At 45.2% G+C, this 18,717-nt stretch overlaps 1 protein-coding gene across 1 annotated transcript in view; it reads left to right on the plus strand.

Moving 5' to 3' along the window:
* Window positions 1–8,498: 8,498 nt before the first annotated feature.
* The window catches only part of TBC1D1 (TBC1 domain family member 1), a 225,209-nt gene continuing 214,990 nt past the window's right edge, over window positions 8,499–18,717 (plus strand). The window contains 1 exon segment of the mRNA XM_070372259.1: window positions 8,499–9,017. The gene's annotated coding sequence lies outside the window, so the exon portion shown is untranslated.

Genomic DNA, 18,717 nt, shown 5'->3' on the forward strand with positions numbered 1-18,717 from the left:
GTTCCTTTTATTTGAGTAACAGGAGAACTTCATCTTACGTTTTATATTTAGCAACAGGAAAACGAGAAGAGGGTTGAATGTCTCTAGTTCAGCTCTACTGTTAAAGGAAATTACTAAGTAATGAAGCAAGCTCCCACTATAATGTTGTTGCACAATAGGAATTACTAGGCAAGAGAAAAAATAAGTGGTCAAAAGGAGTCTACCCTGCATCACATTTCTTCAGTATGCACTGATAAGGGGAAACCTTGACTCAGTTCAGTGGGCATTCCCCCAAGCTAAAGGGAAGGGGTCAGAAGAGCCCAGCAGAAGCTCAGTCCTCCCACAGAACATCTTTCATCAAGGAAGGTTATTCTGAAAGCCAGGGAAATAACCAGGCTCTCCTTATATCTTCTTAAACCACACAACTCTTGTACTCTACTGCCCTCAAAAACAGTCATTTAAAAGCCAGTAAAATTGTACGGGGTTTTCCCCAGTGGCTCAGTGGTAAAGAATCTGAAGACTCAGGTTCAATCCCTGGGTCAGGAAGATCCCCTGCAGAAGGAAATGGCAACTCATTCCAGTATTCTTGTCTGGGAAATCCCATGGACAGAGGAGCTTGATAGGCTACTCTGCCAGGGTGGCAAAGAGTCAGACATGACTTAGTGACTGAACAATGACAACAATATGGTACAGGGAAGAAAATTAGACTTGGAGGTAGAACATCTAGGTTAAAATTCCAATTTTTCCCCCACAGCATTCTACCTTAGGAAGATTCAAATGTTCTAAGTATAAATCTCTTCATGCATTATATATAATGAGGGAAAGGAGGGAAATAACATTTCCCTGGTGGCTCAGACGGTAAAGCGTCTGTCTACAATGAGGGAGACCTGGGTTCTATCCCTAGGTTGGGAAGATTCTCTGGAGAAGGAAATGGCAACCCACTCCAGTACTCTTGCCTAGAAAATCCCAAGGACGGAGGAGCCTGGTGTCCATGGGGTCTCAAAGAGTCAGACATGACTGAGTGACTTCACTTTGAGGGCTACTGAGAAGATTAATAAGATGTCAATTACAAAGCATTATGCACTTGCAAATAACATGCCAGGTGATGATGAGGGAAAGCATTTGGTGCAGTATGGAGCTGTAGGCTGAGCCAAGCAGGCTGATGTGTCCTTTGTCTGGTCTTTCATTCACTCATTCACTCATATGTTCATTCATGCCTGCTAGATTCCAGAAATGCCTGCTGCTGCTGCTGCTAAGTCACGTCAGTTGTGTCCGACTCTGTGTGACCCCATAGACGGCAGCCCACCAGGCTCCCCCGTCCCTGGGATTCTCCAGGCAAGAATACTGGAGTGGGTTGCCATTCCAGAAATGCCTGGAGGGGGCTTAAATGCATGTAAGGCAAGAGAAAATTTAACACTAAGCAAATAAGAAAATGGGACTAAAGGAAGAGAAAGTAAGTGAAGCTGAATGAAATTAGGAGTCAGGTAGAAAACCAGCGCTTCTAAGACTTTGAATTTTCTGAACCAGGAAAATTCTCCCACAGACTGGGAACTGACAAAGCATGCTATCATTTTCTTTTACCAGGTAAAGACATCAAAAAACAAAACTAAAACAAGCAAACAAAAGCTCCTACCATTGATGCTCACCATCATTTCATTAAAGAAAGACTTTCTTCTGTTAATACCTACAAAGTGGGAAGAATGTGACCTCAGGACAGCCCAGTTGAGTCTTACGAAACTATACACTGTTATTCCTATTTTGTCGTGAATGGATGAAAATTGGCACAAGCTGGCAAGGGCTTAGAATGGTCACTTGTGACTTGATACAAAATAACCTGGATACCTGCCAAACAATGAAGCCCTAGAGCCCATTAGTCAGGCCAGGGATGAAGATAAAACTAGTCACTCAAAGAAAGAACAGTTATTCCCGGCAGAGTCTTGAGAGAAAATACTTCCTGGATTCTGCTTGAAAGGACATCACGTGAGGCACTGAATAATATCTCAGGGACTTGCCTAATAATCCAGCGGTTAAGATTCCATATTTCCAATGCAGGGGGCTCAGGTTTGAATCCTGGGTGGGGAACTAAACCCCACATACCGCAACGAAGACCTGATGCAGCCAAATAAGTAAAAATAAATACTTACTTTTTAAAAAACCAATATCTCAGACTGAAAAAGGCATTTGTATCAAATGTATCCCTCTAATATGGGCAAATGGGGTCATGCCAAAATACAATTGGATAAAAGAAATTTTTCTGGATATAGTCCAGGTAACTACTCTTCATTTGGGTTGATCTGAGATAGGAACTGATTTTAGGGGATACAGATTTTAGAGGGCCCATGGACTGTGTATCTTTCAGAAAGTTTTCCAAAATGATCTTAACTAAATTTTTGACGAACACCGAATGTGGATGAATTCTCAGTTGTTCCAAGTCGTTGCGATCCTTGTGCCGTATATCTGGAAATCAGATCCTGTGTTGATGATTAAACAAGGAGTCATATGCTTTAACCATGAGCTCACTTTGGGGGAGGAAGGACATACCTCTTAGGACAGCTGACAAACTTGATGAGGGCACAAGGGATAAACAGAGGGAAACTTAAAAAGTTTCTAACCTAAGGAAGTATTACATAGCTATGCAAGAGCTCACAAATGTCATGTGTTACAAGCTATTTTCATCCATTCTGCACATATTTATTGAATTCCCATTATGTTGCTGAGCTCTGTTCTATGCACTGGAGATACAGCTATGAACAAAACAGGAAAAATTTTCTGCCCACATAGTGGGGGAGCCAGGTGGAAACAGATGACAAATAAGAAATACAAGTGACTAACACAGTATATTAGAGGGTGATAAATGCTCTGAAGAAATATAAAATAGGATAAGAAGTGTGTGTGTTTCTATTTTCAAAAGGTCGGTCAGAGAAGGCCTCATGGAGAAGGTGGTATTTAGTTTTTAAGAAAACTTAAACAACTATTTATCTACTTTATTTGGCTGCATCGGGTCTTCGTTGCAGCACATGGGATCTTTTTATGTTGTTTCGGTGAACAGTTGCCTCTGGGCTCGTGGGATCTTAGTTGCCCAACTAGGGACCGAACCCACATCCCCTGCATTGGCAGGTGGATTCTTAACTACTGGACCATGAAGGAAGTCCCAAGTAGGTAGTATTTAAGCAAAGGTGAAAGAAGGTGCAAAGTAGGGGGGCAATGTGAACATTTAAGGAAAAGCATGACCAGCAGAGGGAATAGTGAGTGCAGAGGCTTGGTGGCAGGACTGTCCCTGACAGGTTCGAGCAGCAGCAAGGCCAATATGGCTTGAGCAGAGTGATCCAAGACTGGTAGCAGACCATAAAATCAGAGGTAGTGGTGTAGGGTCGGAGAGAGCAGAGGATTCCATAAGGCTCCCTAAACCATTATAAGGACTTTGGCTTTTACTCTGGGAGTTCTGGGAAGCCGTGGGAGGATTCTAAGTAGAGCAGTAACATGGCTCAACTAATATTTTGTCAGATTCACTTGGCTGCTATACTGAGAATACACTGTAGGGTGGCAAGGGCAGCAGCAAGGAGACCAGTTAGCTGATTGCTGCCTTCTCTAGGTGAGATTACACATCAAGTACCAGCAAGGTCAGAATGGTATTTGGGATCAAATGAAGTGGGGAGGGGGGTCTCACGGTGCTGGAAGTTCAGTTATCTCACCAGTCTGGGTAACATCCCTGAGATCCATAACACTGACAATTTACAAAGAGATTCTCAGAGACTTAGACAAATGTAGATACAATGAAAGGTGACATGCTATTGAACACTTGCTCAGCTTTGTGCTTGATGGCCCAGGGCAGGTGGGAAGAGGGAAGCCCCAGGAAACACTGGATATAATCAGAGAGATTTGTGGGGTGAGGCAGCTGCTTGTGAAGAGCAATGATTTAACAAGTAGGAGCAGGAGCTGAAAAGGGAAGTGGAACCAGTGCCCAGAGTTCTAGCTGCTTTGTCTATAAAAGGAGACGAGGCTCTCCCGGCAGCCACGCTGGGGCTCTAGCACGTAGCACATGGGTTTATGCTGTCTCGTCCACTGCAAGCACGAGTTCTCAAGAATAGTAACATTTTTGTTTATAAATAGGTGAAATTTCAAAATCTACTTTGGTTATCTGTTCATTTCATTTACTTTTTTACTCCACTATGTTTTATTGATTCTCATGCCTTTGAGAAAGCAATTTCAAGGCCCTTATAGGCAAGCCAATGTAAGGTACTCTTTGATCTTGACTTCAATCCATTTCTGTGTTTGTGAAGACTGTTTCTTACAGTTAGTAAAGATACTTGGGCATGACTTACATCCTGTTTAGATGCTAACAGTCATGCATCAGGTTGGCAGGATTGGCAAGTTACCCAGCATTGGTGCTGATGCCACCTCCTCCCAGCTCCAGGCAGATCCTGCTTCACCATGGAGGAGCTGTTACCAGTGAGCTCAGACGCCTCAGAAACCTTTTCCACCAAGGGTTCTGGGGAGCCACCACTGATCAGTGGGAGCAAGTGTCCCCAGTGGGCCACCTTACTATCCCAGGTTCTGTCCAATACAATTTTAACTTCTTGCCTTTATACCAATTTTGGAAACAGACTCACTAGTTAAAAACTCTTACCTTATTATGTATATTTGGAAGTTAGGTGAAAATATATCATAGCAATAATGAGTTTGAATTTCCAACTAATATAAACATTTAAACAAGTCACTAATAGATGTAATAATGAGTATTAAAGTTCTCTTTTCTACATTAATACAAGGCTTTTCATTCTAGATTTATACATGGTTACTTTAACTTTTTTTTTTTAATTATTAAAAACATTTTTTTTGGCCACACTATATAGCATGTGTGGCTTCCCTGATAGCTCAGCTGGTAAAGAATCCGCCTACAATGCAGGAGTCCCCGTTTCAATTCCTGGGTCGGGAAGATCCCCTGGAAAAGGCTAACCACTCCAGTTTTCTGGCCTGGAAAACTCCATGGACTGTATAGTCCATTGGGTCGCAAAGAGTCAGACACAACTGGGTGACTTTCACATACAGAGTGTGGGATCTTGGTTCCCTGGATCAGGGATCAAATCCATGTTCCCTGCATTGGAAGCATGGAATCTTAACCACTGGACTGTCAGGCAAGTCCCATAGTTCCCTTAACTTTTTAAAAGTAAAGGGGCCTTTGTTTTCTTTTGGCCTCTGGGCTTCCCACTTGATTTAATGGTGCCAGTGGGTCACAGTTTTCTAGAGCTCTGAAGCCATCTGAAAGCTGATATTCATGTTTCTGGTCATGGGCAATGAACAACTAATTACTGTGCAAAGGACTAAATTAGGAAAGAATCTATAGAGGAAGTCCCTCCAAGATGATCCATAGCAGGATTTCAGGTGGAGAATCAGGGGTTCGAAGCAGAGTCACAACAGTGTTTGGTCCATTCCCTACTTAGTTTTGTTATTGGTGACTCAAAGAACTACCAGCCTGGGCCCCACAGAGCTCTCTGTTGTCATCACGGATGCCCCCCGGCCTCTCCCCCGACGGTGTACCAGTCCTGCTGGGAGTCTCCTATGTGACACGGGGAGGGAGCCGCTTCCCTCCTAGAGTGATGGCATTGCAGATGAGAACTGAGTGGTCCCTCCTACCCTTCTGCTATGCATGTGGATGCACCCTCCCTGTTCAACAGTCTTTATCCTGCCATCCCAAGAACACCATTAGTCTCAAAGTCCCCTTTTTTATTTCTTCCATAGCTGCTAGAAATGAGTGCCAATGAGGTGGATGACAGGCTCTCCTCTACTTTCTGAGATAGTGCTTTATAGCAAAAAAAAATTTGAAAATCTTTACCACATATCATAAAGGGAGTTCTTTCTCCAGGAAGCTAAAGATATTATAAAATCTCTCATGATTACCCCCAGGGCAGTAACTGACCCCAGGAGCTGGAAAAGTAATACAGAAAGTACTGCTTCTCACAAGGTTATGATCCTTCCCTAACTCAGGTTATAGGGTCAGGGAAATGATTATTTGCCACTAAGTTGTTAATCTCTGAGCTACAACTTGCTAGACCTAAGTAGCAAGGAGGAAAAGAATAATATGAGAGACAAGGGGCCTAGGCCTGCCTCTGTCCCCCACCCCTCCCACTTCCTACCCTTGTGGCCTGATTAGCACTCCATCTGGCTGTCTACATGTACTGAAGCTTGGCTGCACTCTGGGACTTCGGGTGTGGGTGGAGTGGGGGTAGAGGGAGTTAATGAGGAAAAGCAAAGGGAGTGAAGGGCAGGATAGAAGGAGTTCTGGCCAGGATGCTCTGTGTGCAAGTGTCTAGTCTTGACCTGACTAAGGTAGTTAGGTAATAGTTTCAACCATCAGCTGACTGGTTATGTATGAAAGACAGTTTGGGGATGTCAATGAAATTGGATGAGTGTGCCTGTCTTGACATCTAGCACTCTGGAAGTAAGTGTACTCAGCAGGCTGCTGCAGAGAGGGGATGAGAACTGTATAAGTTGGAGATGAAGATAGGAAATAATTATGGTGTGATCCAAGACGTAACAGTATGGTTTAACTGGTGAGTGTGTGTGTATGTATGAGTGCTCAGTCAAGTCCAACTCTTTTTTTTTTTTTTTCCAAGTCCAACTCTTTGCAACCCCATGGACTGTAGCCCGCCAGACTCTGCTGGTATATCTGGTCTTATAATTTAATGAAGAACAATTTTCATAACCCAATAAACATTCTAATCATTGTATACATCTGTATATATTCCTTATCTTTAAAAAAAAAGATTTGAGGCTAAGTACATAAACAATTTGCATTATAATAAAGAGCAAGCTGAGTGCTATAAGAGAGCTACACAGTGGCCAGAGGGAAAGTGTGTTACACGGGGCTTTAGCTCTAGATCCCAGAACTTACTAGCTCTGTGACCCCAAGAGGCATTAACCTCTGGATTTAATCATCTCTGCCCTGAGGAGTTTTTGCAAGGATTAGAGACAATACATATAAAGTGGCTTCCATAATGCCCCCAATAGACTAGCCCCCTCAATGAATAAGAGTTACCAGTATGATGAGTTTTAAATCAAGCTGCGGATAAAAATTTGTATCTTACCCAAATATAACTCCCTTGTATGTGAGGATCCAGAGGAATGGGATCAGGGACCATAAGGCAGTCCTGATCAAAAAGACTCCTCCAAATGCCTCCTCAGCTCCTAGCAACTCACTGTTCCTGGAGGGAGAAGGCAGCGAGGAGGGAGGGGAGAACCTTGAACCTGTATTTGCATCCTGAGCCAGGGTAACAATAGCTGCTGCCACTACTTGAGGTCCACGCATGTGCCACTGTGCTAAGCACTTTACATACACTTTCCCATTATATCCTCACAGTGCTCTTATAAAGTGTATATTGGTCCCATTTAACAGGTAAAAAGAATGGAGACCAGAGGTCCAGCAGCTTGCCTAAGCCAAACTGAGTGGTGGAGCTGGAATGTGGGTTCACATCCAACCCTGCAGTTCAAATTCAACCACTTCCCTAAAGTCAGCTTGCAGTTACACTAAGCAAAAAATCCTGAAAGATGTCTCCCCCTTCCGTTGCCGCCCAGCCCCCTCTCATCTGCCCCACGACCATCCTCCTCTTGTTCCTACCCTTCTCTCTCTGCTCAGTTCCCCACTTCCCTCAGATCGCTGTCCCAGCCGTGGGGCGTGAAATTTACCTGGTAAGACAGGGATTTAGGAGGTTTGCCTGTTTCCTGAACCCTGCCATCTCCTAACCCTAGGAGCCTGCTTTCTCAGACGTCTTACATCTCCCTGGTGTCTCTCCTTACACTCTACAAGGCAGCTGAGAACTAACTTCCCCAAATCTGACTCGAGGGTGGGCTCACGGAGGGGTGTGTGTGTGTGTGAGAGAGAGCGAGACAGATAAAGGGTGTGTGAGAGAGAGGGTAGGCACACGGAGGTGTGTGGGGGGGCGGGGGGGAGGGAGGGAGAGAGAGATAGGGGGTGTGTGTGAGTGCGCGCGCGCGCCTCTGGACCATCAGGAAGGGGAAAAGGCAGTCTAGCCCCTGCGTCATTCCGCAGTTGTTCGGAAATGGGTTTACGGGTGTTTAATAGGAAAAGACACTTAAGCTGTTCCCCGATTCCTTGATTCAGCCCCAGAGGATGCCCGTGCCTCAATTCACTCCCTGACTAGGACGGGAAGAAGGGGTAATGTCTGGAAGAGCCTCCAGGAGGCTTGGCCACCTTCCTGTGTTCTGTGCAGTTTTCACCCTGTCCATTTCGGAGAGAGGAGGCGAGGCTACCGCAGGGCAGTGAAGACCGGGCTGGCAGTGCCACCTGCTGAGAGCCCCGCAGGCCCGGAGCGCGGCTGGCAGTGCCACCTGCTATAAATAGGCTGCTAAGCTCAGGGTTGGACCGCACATCCCTCCTCGAGGGCTTTAATCAGGCGCGGGGTTTCGCGTCCCCGGAGCCCAGGGTATTCGTCTGGCCAAGACCCTGCTCTGGGGCTGGTGGGGCGGCGCCCTGACACCTCTCGGGGCTGAGGCTGGCTGCCCGGGAGCAGGTTGAGGATGGACCGCCCGGGAAGGGAGAGACAGGGAGGGGAGGGAGACGGCGGTGGACCGCACTGCAGCAGCTGTTGCCGGCGAGTGACTCGCCCGTCTCGGCCATGCCGCTCGAGCAGAGTCACACGGCGCTGTGGGGAGGGAGGGGGCATCGCGTCCCCCTCTTAGGTCCCTGGGGACCGAGTTGGGAGATCCCGGGTTCAGCCCTCCCCTCGCCTCCCCCGCGCTCGCCCTGCCGGGGAGGAGGAAACGCGAGCCGCGCGCAGACACCTCCTCCGCCGCCGCCGCTGCGGCCGCCGACGTTCCTGCGCCTCGGTGCCTGTTGCTGCCTCCGCCGCCGCTGGACCCGCCGACTGGAGAAGAGGCGGGAGCCCTGCCAGTCCCCGCGGCTGGAAGAGAGCAGCCTGCAGCCACGATGCGCGCCCCGCCTGCCCAGGCCGTCCCCGGGCTACCCCCGAACACCTGCGCGCCCCGGCCGGGTTCCGGGCTCTGAGCGCGCCGCGGCACAGGTAGGCGCTTCCTGGGGCCTCGCCCACGACACCCCGCCGCCTCCTCCCGGGGCATCCCGGCCGTCCCCTACCTCCTGCAGGCCCCTGCGCTCCCGGGCCGGTGGAAAAGCTGGGATCGGGCACTCCAGGGGCGTTCCTGCTGTCCTTGTCGCGCAGGGGGTGTCTCGGGAGAGGAAGTTGATTGCCACCTCTTTGTCCCCTAGTTGGACGAAAGCGAAACCTTCAAGTTCAGAGCGACCCGGGAGCTCCCGCAGGCACCCTCCCTTTGCCCCTCCCTCCACTCCTGCTCGCGGTCTTCGCATCTCCGTCCTCGTCCCTCCCGCCAAATATTTCTAGGGCTAGTGTGTTTGTAAGGCGACCAAACTGGGGGAGGGCGGTCAGAGTAACCCCAGGCCACCCTTTAAAAGTTCAGGGTACTTCGCAGTAGCAACTTGGCAGCTCCACCGGCGCGCGCAACATTTCTTTCTATGGGCACATCCTGTACCAGTCATTTTGAAACCCTGCTTACTTGTTTCTAGCAGCTTCCTGATCTGTCTGTGATTATGAGACCCCTCTAACTTCGCCACGAGTTGTTGTTGTGGGTTTAAGGTGTGTGTGTGCTTAAAAGAGATGTCATTTTTTTTGGAGTCCACCTAGAGGCGGCTTTACTTGTGGCAATTTCATTTAAAATAGATTATTCTCTGAAAGTTACTTTAAAAGGAAAAGAAATCGAAAGTGATGATTGTTCCTCCCATCAAACAGTTTGATTCTGAGTGCCCTGCATGAATTAATGGGTATTCATTCACTTCTAGGTCATTCATTCTTCCTTTTAGATAATTGGGTGATTTTACTTACTGATACTGTATAATCAGACTTTGAAAGAGCATTTTAAAATTACCTATTAAAATTATTTTTTATTGGCGTATACTTGCTTTACAATGTTGTGTTAGTTTCTGCTTTACAGCAAAGTTAATAAAAGTGACCTGGCTTAAATAGGTCACATCTAGGAAACTCAGCTATCTCTAGAAGTCCAAATGTCTAAACCTTTTGCTCTGTACTTAAACTGAACTGCAGAGTCCTTGATTTTAAAAAAAAAAAAAAAAAATCCCTTCTTTGGGACAACTGCAGTTCCTTCTCCTCCAAAGACTGGAGATGAGATTGGTAGAAGTAGAAGCATGGCCACCTCTGGATTTCCTTGTGCTTTGGGAACCTACTGTGGGTGGGAGGGGTTGGCCTCAGGAGTGAACAGGAGAGTTGTTTTAAGGGGCTGGGAATCCACCTTGCATGACAACTCTTTATGTTTCTGAACACATGATGTTCTATTACCATCTTGGTTAGGGATACAGGAAGCAGCTGGGTTCCACACGATTTTGTAGAGTTGATGTGGCTTCTCTTGCTTGGGAGGAGGTATGTCTCCTGCTTAGCTCTGCGCAAACTCTGGGAGTTGATGATGGACAGTTTTAGAAGCCTGGCATGCTGCAGTTCATGGGGTCACAAAGAGCTGGACATAACTGAGCAACTGAACTGAACTGAACAGCTCTTTCCTGGGAACCTTGAAGACTGTCTTAAGAAATAAGGACATTGAATGAAAAAGTTTGCATAAAATAGGATTGACTGCTTTTGTAAACAGATATTTTATAGTTGTTTCAAGTGGAAAGCTGTGGCAGTCTCGAATCTGCCTGCTTCTTTTTTTTTTTTTTTCCTAACAAGGTATAGGGAAATAAGGCCATAAAAAGTGCTTGCTCTCCAAATTTCTCTACCGTATCCTGTTGATAAAACCTGAGCTAGTGGATAGTGAGTGCAGCTGTGAATTAAAGGGCACTGTGTGAAATGTTTAGGGGAGATTTCCTGAAGTGAAGACAGTGCAGTATCCTGAGACCACAGTATCAACTGAGTGCAAAGAAATATAAAAGGGACTAAGTGTGGCTCAAAGCAGTGCCTGAAATCATCAAACAATCATTAAAATAAATGCCTTTCTGTGGACTTGTCCAGCCACTGGCAGACCAGTAAAACAGGGGAAAAAATTCACTGGTGTAGTTATAAATTATTAGCATATTAGCATCAAAATAAAGTTTTGAAAATGGAACTCTCTGCTTAGTCTGCCTTTATCTTTCCTACTGAGAGCTCTGGAGATTTCTCCTCTGTCAATGGTCATATTTCTGGTTTGGTGCAGCCATGTCAGTATTGACCTTTTGTCCTATATGATGTTGGGACGGTACCAGATGTTTGAGGAAGAAAAGGGCAACTCTGAAGAAATTATTCGGCTTTCCCCACTTCCCTTATCATCCAGCCGTTGACAATCTCTGTGTCCTACTTCCCGGGACACATTAAGTGTCACCTGAAGACACCCTAGAAGGTGACCTTCACCAGAAGGGCTATAGTAGCAACCAGATGTACCCCTGTGCACAGCCAGGTGTTGGTGGGTGGCTCCTTTCAGTCCCAGATCTTGTGGGAGCTTCTAGGATGTACCAGTGGCAGGCAGTATGACATGTACCTGTTCCCCAGCATCTTCATTCACGATGGCGCCCAGAGTGGGGATGCTGCTTGCAGATTCCACCTTTGAATAGGCTTTAAATTTTATCTCACCAAATGACAACTCTTCAGGCCCTTTTACTGTCTTCACAGCATTTGTCTGAGGGTCCCCAGTCTCCACTCTTCAGATTCTCCAGGTGATCTAGCACGTCTATCATCCCCCTTGGGGGCTTACGTAGGTGTGCTCATGGGTGGGTGCCCTGGCATAGTTTCCTTTGACCTTTTTCTTGTCTGTTCTCCTGCTCTTCTCAAATTTAATAGCCTCATTCATCCCCACACTTGATTTATCTTCCAGGCCCTCTTTTTTCCGTGGTCATTAAAACTTGGAGAAGTAAAATCTGTTCATTAAAATGGCTGTGAGTCCACTCAGAAACCAAGGAATGTTAGGTTTGTATCCCTTTGGTGATGGCAAAGGATTTAGGCTTTCAGTACAGATTATGAACACCTTTGCTGACTTTTATTTTCATTGCTTGCTTTCCACATTTGAATAAAAATATTTTTAAACCAGATTCTTCACAAAATATATGAAGTTTTCCATTCTCAGGGTTTTTGATATTTTCAGGCCAAGATTTCCATTCGATGGATTCTTAGATTTAAGATCAGTGTGTCCCTGTTCAGGTTTCAGATGTTTAGAAAATGATTGGTCATACTGGGGCCATGTGAAATGTTCTTGACACTTAGGTTTCAGTGAAGCTGTGCAGAATGTAGGAAATATGTTTTAGTACCAGCAAAGATGCATTTAATTTTGAGTGTGCCTGTTTCCTTTGAGACAAGAAGCAGCTATTTTTTGCTCTTAAAAAGAAGATGTACTCATTTAACAACGCATTATATATATATATATATATACACACACACACACACACACACGCACACACACACACACACACACGCACACATAATCAGTGAATCTAAACTTCCAGAGAGGGGACCTTATGGGTTAGTTGTCAAACTTAGTGAATTTATACGTGTAAAGTGCTTAGAACAATGCTTGGTAGTGAGCACACAATGTATATTGCTTATTGCTATAATTATATTGACTTTTACAGTTTGAGCATATCATCTTCACACTAGATTTAGGTTGCATGCATGCATGCTCAGTCATTCAGTCCTGTCCAACTCTTTGCAATCGCATGGACTGTAGCCCTCCAGGTTTCTCTGTCCATGGGGTCTTCCGACAAGAATACTGGAGTGGATTGCTGTTTCCTTCTCCAGGGGCTCTTCCCAACCCAGAGACTGAACCCGAGTCTCCTGTGGCTCCTGCATTGACAGGCAGACTCTTTACCACTGAGCCACCTGGGAAGTCCTCAGATATAGATTACTATTGTCAAATTTAGGTAGAAAAATAACCCTGCTTGTCTACTAGAATGATAGTTTAGTGTTACTTGCATCTGGAGATACTGTCAGATTGCAAAGAACAGAAATTTGGGCACATGGGAGGTCTGGATTCAAATCCTGCCTTCCTTATTTACTAGCTAGAGGACACTTATATAAAATGGGGATGATGAAAAGACTCTTGTGAGAGCTGTAAGAACACAGAAGAGCATATGTGTAATATGCAATACTGCTGCTAAGTCGCTTCAGTTGTGTCCAACTCTGTGCGACCCCGTAGACGGCAGCCCACCAGGCTCCCCCATCCCTGGGATTCTCCAGGCAAGAACACTGGAGTGGGTTGCCATTTCTTTCTCCAATGCATGAAAGTGAAAAGTGAAAATGAAGTTGCTTTGTCGTGCCTGACTCTTAGCAACCCCATGGACTGCAGCCTTCCAGGCTCCTCCATCCATGGGATTTTCCAGGCAAGAGTACTGGAGTGGGGTGCCATTGCCTTCTCCAATATCCAATACTAGTTAATAGGTAATACTGACTCTGGAGCGGAAAGACCTGGGTCTGAATCCTGCTTCTGCTACTCGCTGCTAGTATGACCTTGGGCAAGTGACCTCACTTCTCTGTGCCAGCAACTTCCTTAACGTCTCTCATCATTAAACTGGAGCTGATAATGATAATTATAGTCCATAATAGTTCTTATTCAGATATGGTAATAATGGTCTTTATTGATCGGGGCTATTGTGAGTGCAAAACCTGTTAACAGACTCACAGGTAAGTGTAATTATGTGTTAACAGTTAACTCTGGTACTTTGAGGAGAATAACTTACAGCAGCCATGCAGGAGGGAAGGTTAGACATAACCCCTAGAGGCCAACTAGGATGATCCCACCCCACCCTTTTATCCTGGGCAATACCGTGGAAGAGAATACAGGAAGTGACAGTGACATTCTAAAGGACTAGGCTTGAATTATCTCTGATTTATATAGGAAGGAAGTCATTCAAAACAGCATTACTTTATGTGTCAAGTTAGAGAGGCAAAGCCAGGTACTGGAGCGTCCTCGATGAAGTAAAGGTTAGAACCACTAGCTCCAGGAGCCAGTCAGTGAAATAGCCATGCTGGTGAAATAGCTGACTGCTTCAAAGATTTTGGGGACCTATGAGCAATTCCTGAGTGAGCATCACACTTCTCAGATTTATGGGATTCTGTGCAGGAAATGGACAAATAGCCAAGCCAAGCCAGTGATCTCACTGCATGCGATTAGAGTATTCAAGTGGCAGAATAATCCTGCTCAGCTGCAAGCTACTCCATCTAGAGTAAAGAACAGGAAAAAAAAAAAGGTCGTTGATTCTCAAGGGGAAATGAGTGTCCTTAGGGGTTTCCTGTCTCTCTGGCAGGTCCCTGTCAGCTAATCAGTATCGACTGGTTCCTAACCTGGCCTGGAGCTAGAAGCTTCCAATAGCCCTCCCTTTATCCATCTATCTCACTCTCCTCCCCTCCCACCAGCGTCTGAGAAGGTAGGGGCTGCAGTGTATGGCTGGTTACAGGAAAGTCCCCATCCCACTCCCTGTGGTTAACTGGGAGGGAGGGAGTGGATGGGTGCTGGGATGAGAGGGCACTCCCAATGGCAGCCAGCTAACTCCCACCATCCCCTTTCTCGCTTCTTGATCAATAAACCCCAGGCTGTCTTCATGCACCTCTCCCACATTTATATTCCTTAAGGGAAGATCGGAGCAGCTTTCTATCCCCACACAGTCTCAGGGACATTTGGTATTTTACATTATGAAAATGAGATTCACCAGATTTTAGAGACAGAAGAAAACTTGGGGATGGTCTTGTTCCATCCTTTTGTAAGAGTAAACTTGAGATTTAGAAAAGTAATTTGTTTTCTCAACTTCACACTTGAAAGTGTTTTGTAAGAAAACAGGTTCTTTGCCCCGCTTGGAAGGGAGTCAGGGACTTGTATTGTCCTAATTCTGTCACCAAACTTGGACAAACCATTTAGCTTCTTCAGTTTCCTCATTTCCTGCATGTAAGAAAGAAATTTGAGTGGCTTTAAAGGACCTTTCTAGCTTTAAAATTTTGTGATTTTATATACATGCTTCCAGGGGTATTTATCATGGCAGGACTCAAAAACAAGGTTATTGGGACTATTCTGATAAAAGAGTGTCTTTGTGTTTTGGGTCCCACCATGGTTAATGGTTGTGGTGGGCAGGAGTTGTTGTAGAACACAGAAGATCTCTAGGAGGGGTAGGACTTCTGCACAGATGACTCTGCTGTCGAGAACATGACTATTAGATGCTCACCAGAATAATAGACCAGAGTATTTCTGAGACATGAAGCACAGGAGACTTCCTGGAATAGATGGTTCTCCCTGAGGCCGCAAGGATGGTCACAGGTTACATGCATATGATGTGGACTGAGATGGCTTAAAAATAATCTGATGGTTTGTTAGGATTGTTTGAATGGTTCTTCTGTTTTATGTAACTTTTCATTGAACATTAGTTATTCACCGAATCTAAGTTACCATGAATCTTATGTCAGCAGAATCTGAATTACTTATAAATAATTAGGACTCTATCTGAAGTAGAACTTACGATTTGATAGTTTATTGACAGTGTTAAGGTGTTAAGGTCCAATCTGTTTTTTACAGAGAAACTAAGATGTGCCCTTCCTGGTTGAAAAGTGAAAATCTGAGGCATCCAAATAGTTTTGACAGTGAAATTGCAGGACCAATTTGATGACTATTTACCAAATAATCGAAACAACTAAATTGTGTAATTGTTTTGCTTTATGCTTGTATTCCAGAGAAGGCAATGGCACCCCACTCCAGTACTCTTGCCTGGAAAATCCCATGGATGGAGGAGCCTGGTGGGTTGCAGTCCATGGGGTCACTAAGAGTTGGACACGACTGAGAGACTTCACTTTCACTTTTCACTTTCATGCATTGGAGAAGGGAATGGCAACCCACTCCAGTGTTCTTGCCTGGAGAATCCCAGGAATGGCGGAGCCTGGTGGGCTGCCGTCTATGGGGTCGCACAGAGTCGGACACGACTGAAGCGACTTAGCAGCAGCAGCAGCAGAAGCATTCTTGTATTCCCTTACAAGAAAACTGAAAGTAATTCTGCTACACTGGTTGCCACCATATTAATAGCTGCCTCATCTACTCTCATTGATAGATCTTGGGTCTATCCTTTGTAATAATTCTAGTCACTTCTTTAAACATGTCTTGGGATTAGCAGCTGTCAACGGTTAGAACTTGAAGCAGATTCAGTTACAGGAGTGGAAGCTGAGCTAGACATTTAATGCCACTTTCACCTGTAGGTGAGAGAAAGAAAAAAAGGAGAGACCTTTATTAATGGGGTTATATGAGCTTTAAGTCTGTTTTCATCATCAGGAGAAGCTTTACTTTAAAAGAAAAGAGATAGGGAATACACTTTTATGAAATATATTAGCGCTCTAAATAAAATATGGACTTATTTCTAAACTTTGAGACATCTAAAATTAAAAAATTAGCTTTTAGCCATGTTCAAATTAATTATAAAAATTCATTCTTTGGATATATGCATATATGTCACATAGTAAACATAAGAGTAAAAAGAATAGGCTTCAGTTGTAGTTTGGAAATGGTTTAGAATTTGAATACCGATTTCAGAAACCCCAAACCTTATGAGCTTAAGACGCTTATAGACTTGTTTAGGGACACCTATTCAGACGTTTAGGTACAAAGTGCAGCAGGTCATGGTGGTGGCTGCCCCGAATCACCATGGGTGAGAGAGGTGACAGTTGCTTGAACTAGGACTTGTCTGTGAGTTGGGATTAGGTTAGAGGACAAGAGTGGGGTCATTGGAAGAGTCTCCTTGGGTTGTCAATGATCCTATTTTTTCATTTCATTGGGAGAGTCTCCTTGGGTTGTCCATGATGCTATTTTATGAGCAGAGGGACCGACTGCTTTGTTCTGGATCACCTTTTCGATTTTTTTCAATAGCAAACAGCCAAAGAAGATAGAAATAGTGTCCTCTCTGGAAGACACTCTAGAATTTAAGGACAGACATGCTTACTCCTTATTATAAAATAGTCAGGCTTCCAAATCTCAGGTGCCTCTCCTGTAACCCACTGTGGATACAGATGTCACCTGGCCTGTGGGAACTGAAGGTCAGGGAGCCAGCCACAATGCTGCCTCTGTGGCTACTGCTATTGCTCTGAGTAATAAATTATCCTTAGTCTGACCTGGGAGTCGCATGTCCTCTATCAGGAGGCTAACTTGTGGCAGCCTGACTTGTAAGTTTGCAAGCAGGGTAAACTCTCGGGCTCTCTACAGTTCATGACAGGTATTATGTTCCTGACAGAGAGAACAGTATGCGCTGTGGCACACAGGCACGAGAAATCCCATCTCATGTGGGGAACCGTGTCCAGTTACTTATCTTCAGAGCCAAAAGCTGCATGTGCATATGCGTGCGTGCTCAGTCTCTCAGTTATGTTTGACTCTTTGTAACCCCATGGACTTTAGCCCACCAGGCTCCTCTGTCCATGGAACTTTCCAGGCAAGAATACTGGAACTAGTTGCCAGTTTCTACTCCAGGGGATCTTCCCAACCCAGGGACTGAACCTGCATCTCTTGCGTCTCTTGCATTGGCAGCTGGATTCTTTACCACTGCACCACCTGGAAAGCTCCCAAAGCTGCATTGTAGAGGAGTATACATGGTTGGAGATATGGAAAGGTCCAGATTCTGAAGAGATCCTATATGCCATGTCAAAGAGTAGATTTTATGGGGGCTGTGATTAAGGATTTAGCAGAAGAGTGATATGATCAATTGTATGTGTTGGTTGAGTTACTCTAAGAAATACAAGAAGGCTGGATTGAGTGTGGGGGCACCTTTTCTCCAGTTGAGAAAAAAGTAAGATTTATTTAGATGTAAAGTCAGTTAAGAAGTAGTAATAGAGTAAAGAACGGATTTGAATGACTATCTTAGTTCATTCAAGCTGCTGTCACCGAATATCACAGACTGGGTAGTCTATAAACAATGGAAACTGATTTCTTACAGTTCTGGAGGATGGGAAGCCCAAGATCAAGGTGCTGGCAGATTCAGAATCTTGTGATGGCTGGCTTCCTAGTTCATAGACTGCTCACTTTTCCCTGTGTCCTCGCGTGGTAGAAGTGGAAAGAGAGCTCTCTAAGTCTCTTATAAGGGCACTCAGTTCAGTTCAGTTCAGTTCAGTCACTCAGTTGGGTCCGACTCTTTGCAACCCCATGAATCACAGCACACAAGGCCTCCCTGTCCATCACCATCTCCCAGAGTTCACTCAGACTCACGTCCAGCGAGTCAGTGATGCCATCCAGCCATCTCATCCTCTGTCGTCCCCTTTTCCTCCTGCCCCCAATCCCTCCCAGCATCAGAGTCTTTTCCAATGGGTCAACTCTTCTCATGAGGTGGCCAAAGTACTGGAGTTTCAGCTTTAGCATCATTCCTTCCAAAGAACACCCAGGGCTGATCTCCTTCAGAATGGACTGGTTGGATCTCCTTGCAGTCCAAGGGACTCTCAAGAGTCTTCTCCAACACCACAGTTCAAAAGCATCAATTCTTCGGCGCTCAGCCTTCTTCACAGTCCAACTCTCTCATCCATACATGACCACAGGAAAAACCATAGCCTTGACTAGACGGACCTTTTTTTGCAAAGTAATGTCTCTGCTTTTCAGTATACTATCTAGTTTGGTCATAACTTTTCTTCCAAGGAGTAAGCTACGATACATCAAATGTGGTTGTTGAAAGTCACCCATAGAGAAGGGAAAATTACCCCTTGAGTGAGTTTGAATCTCGTACAAAAAACACCCTCTATTGATGAGAAGAGACACGGGGTGTGTATAGTA

Source organism: Bos mutus, chromosome 6 (genome assembly GCF_027580195.1).
Source record: "Bos mutus isolate GX-2022 chromosome 6, NWIPB_WYAK_1.1, whole genome shotgun sequence".
NCBI lineage: Eukaryota > Metazoa > Chordata > Mammalia > Artiodactyla > Bovidae > Bos > Bos mutus.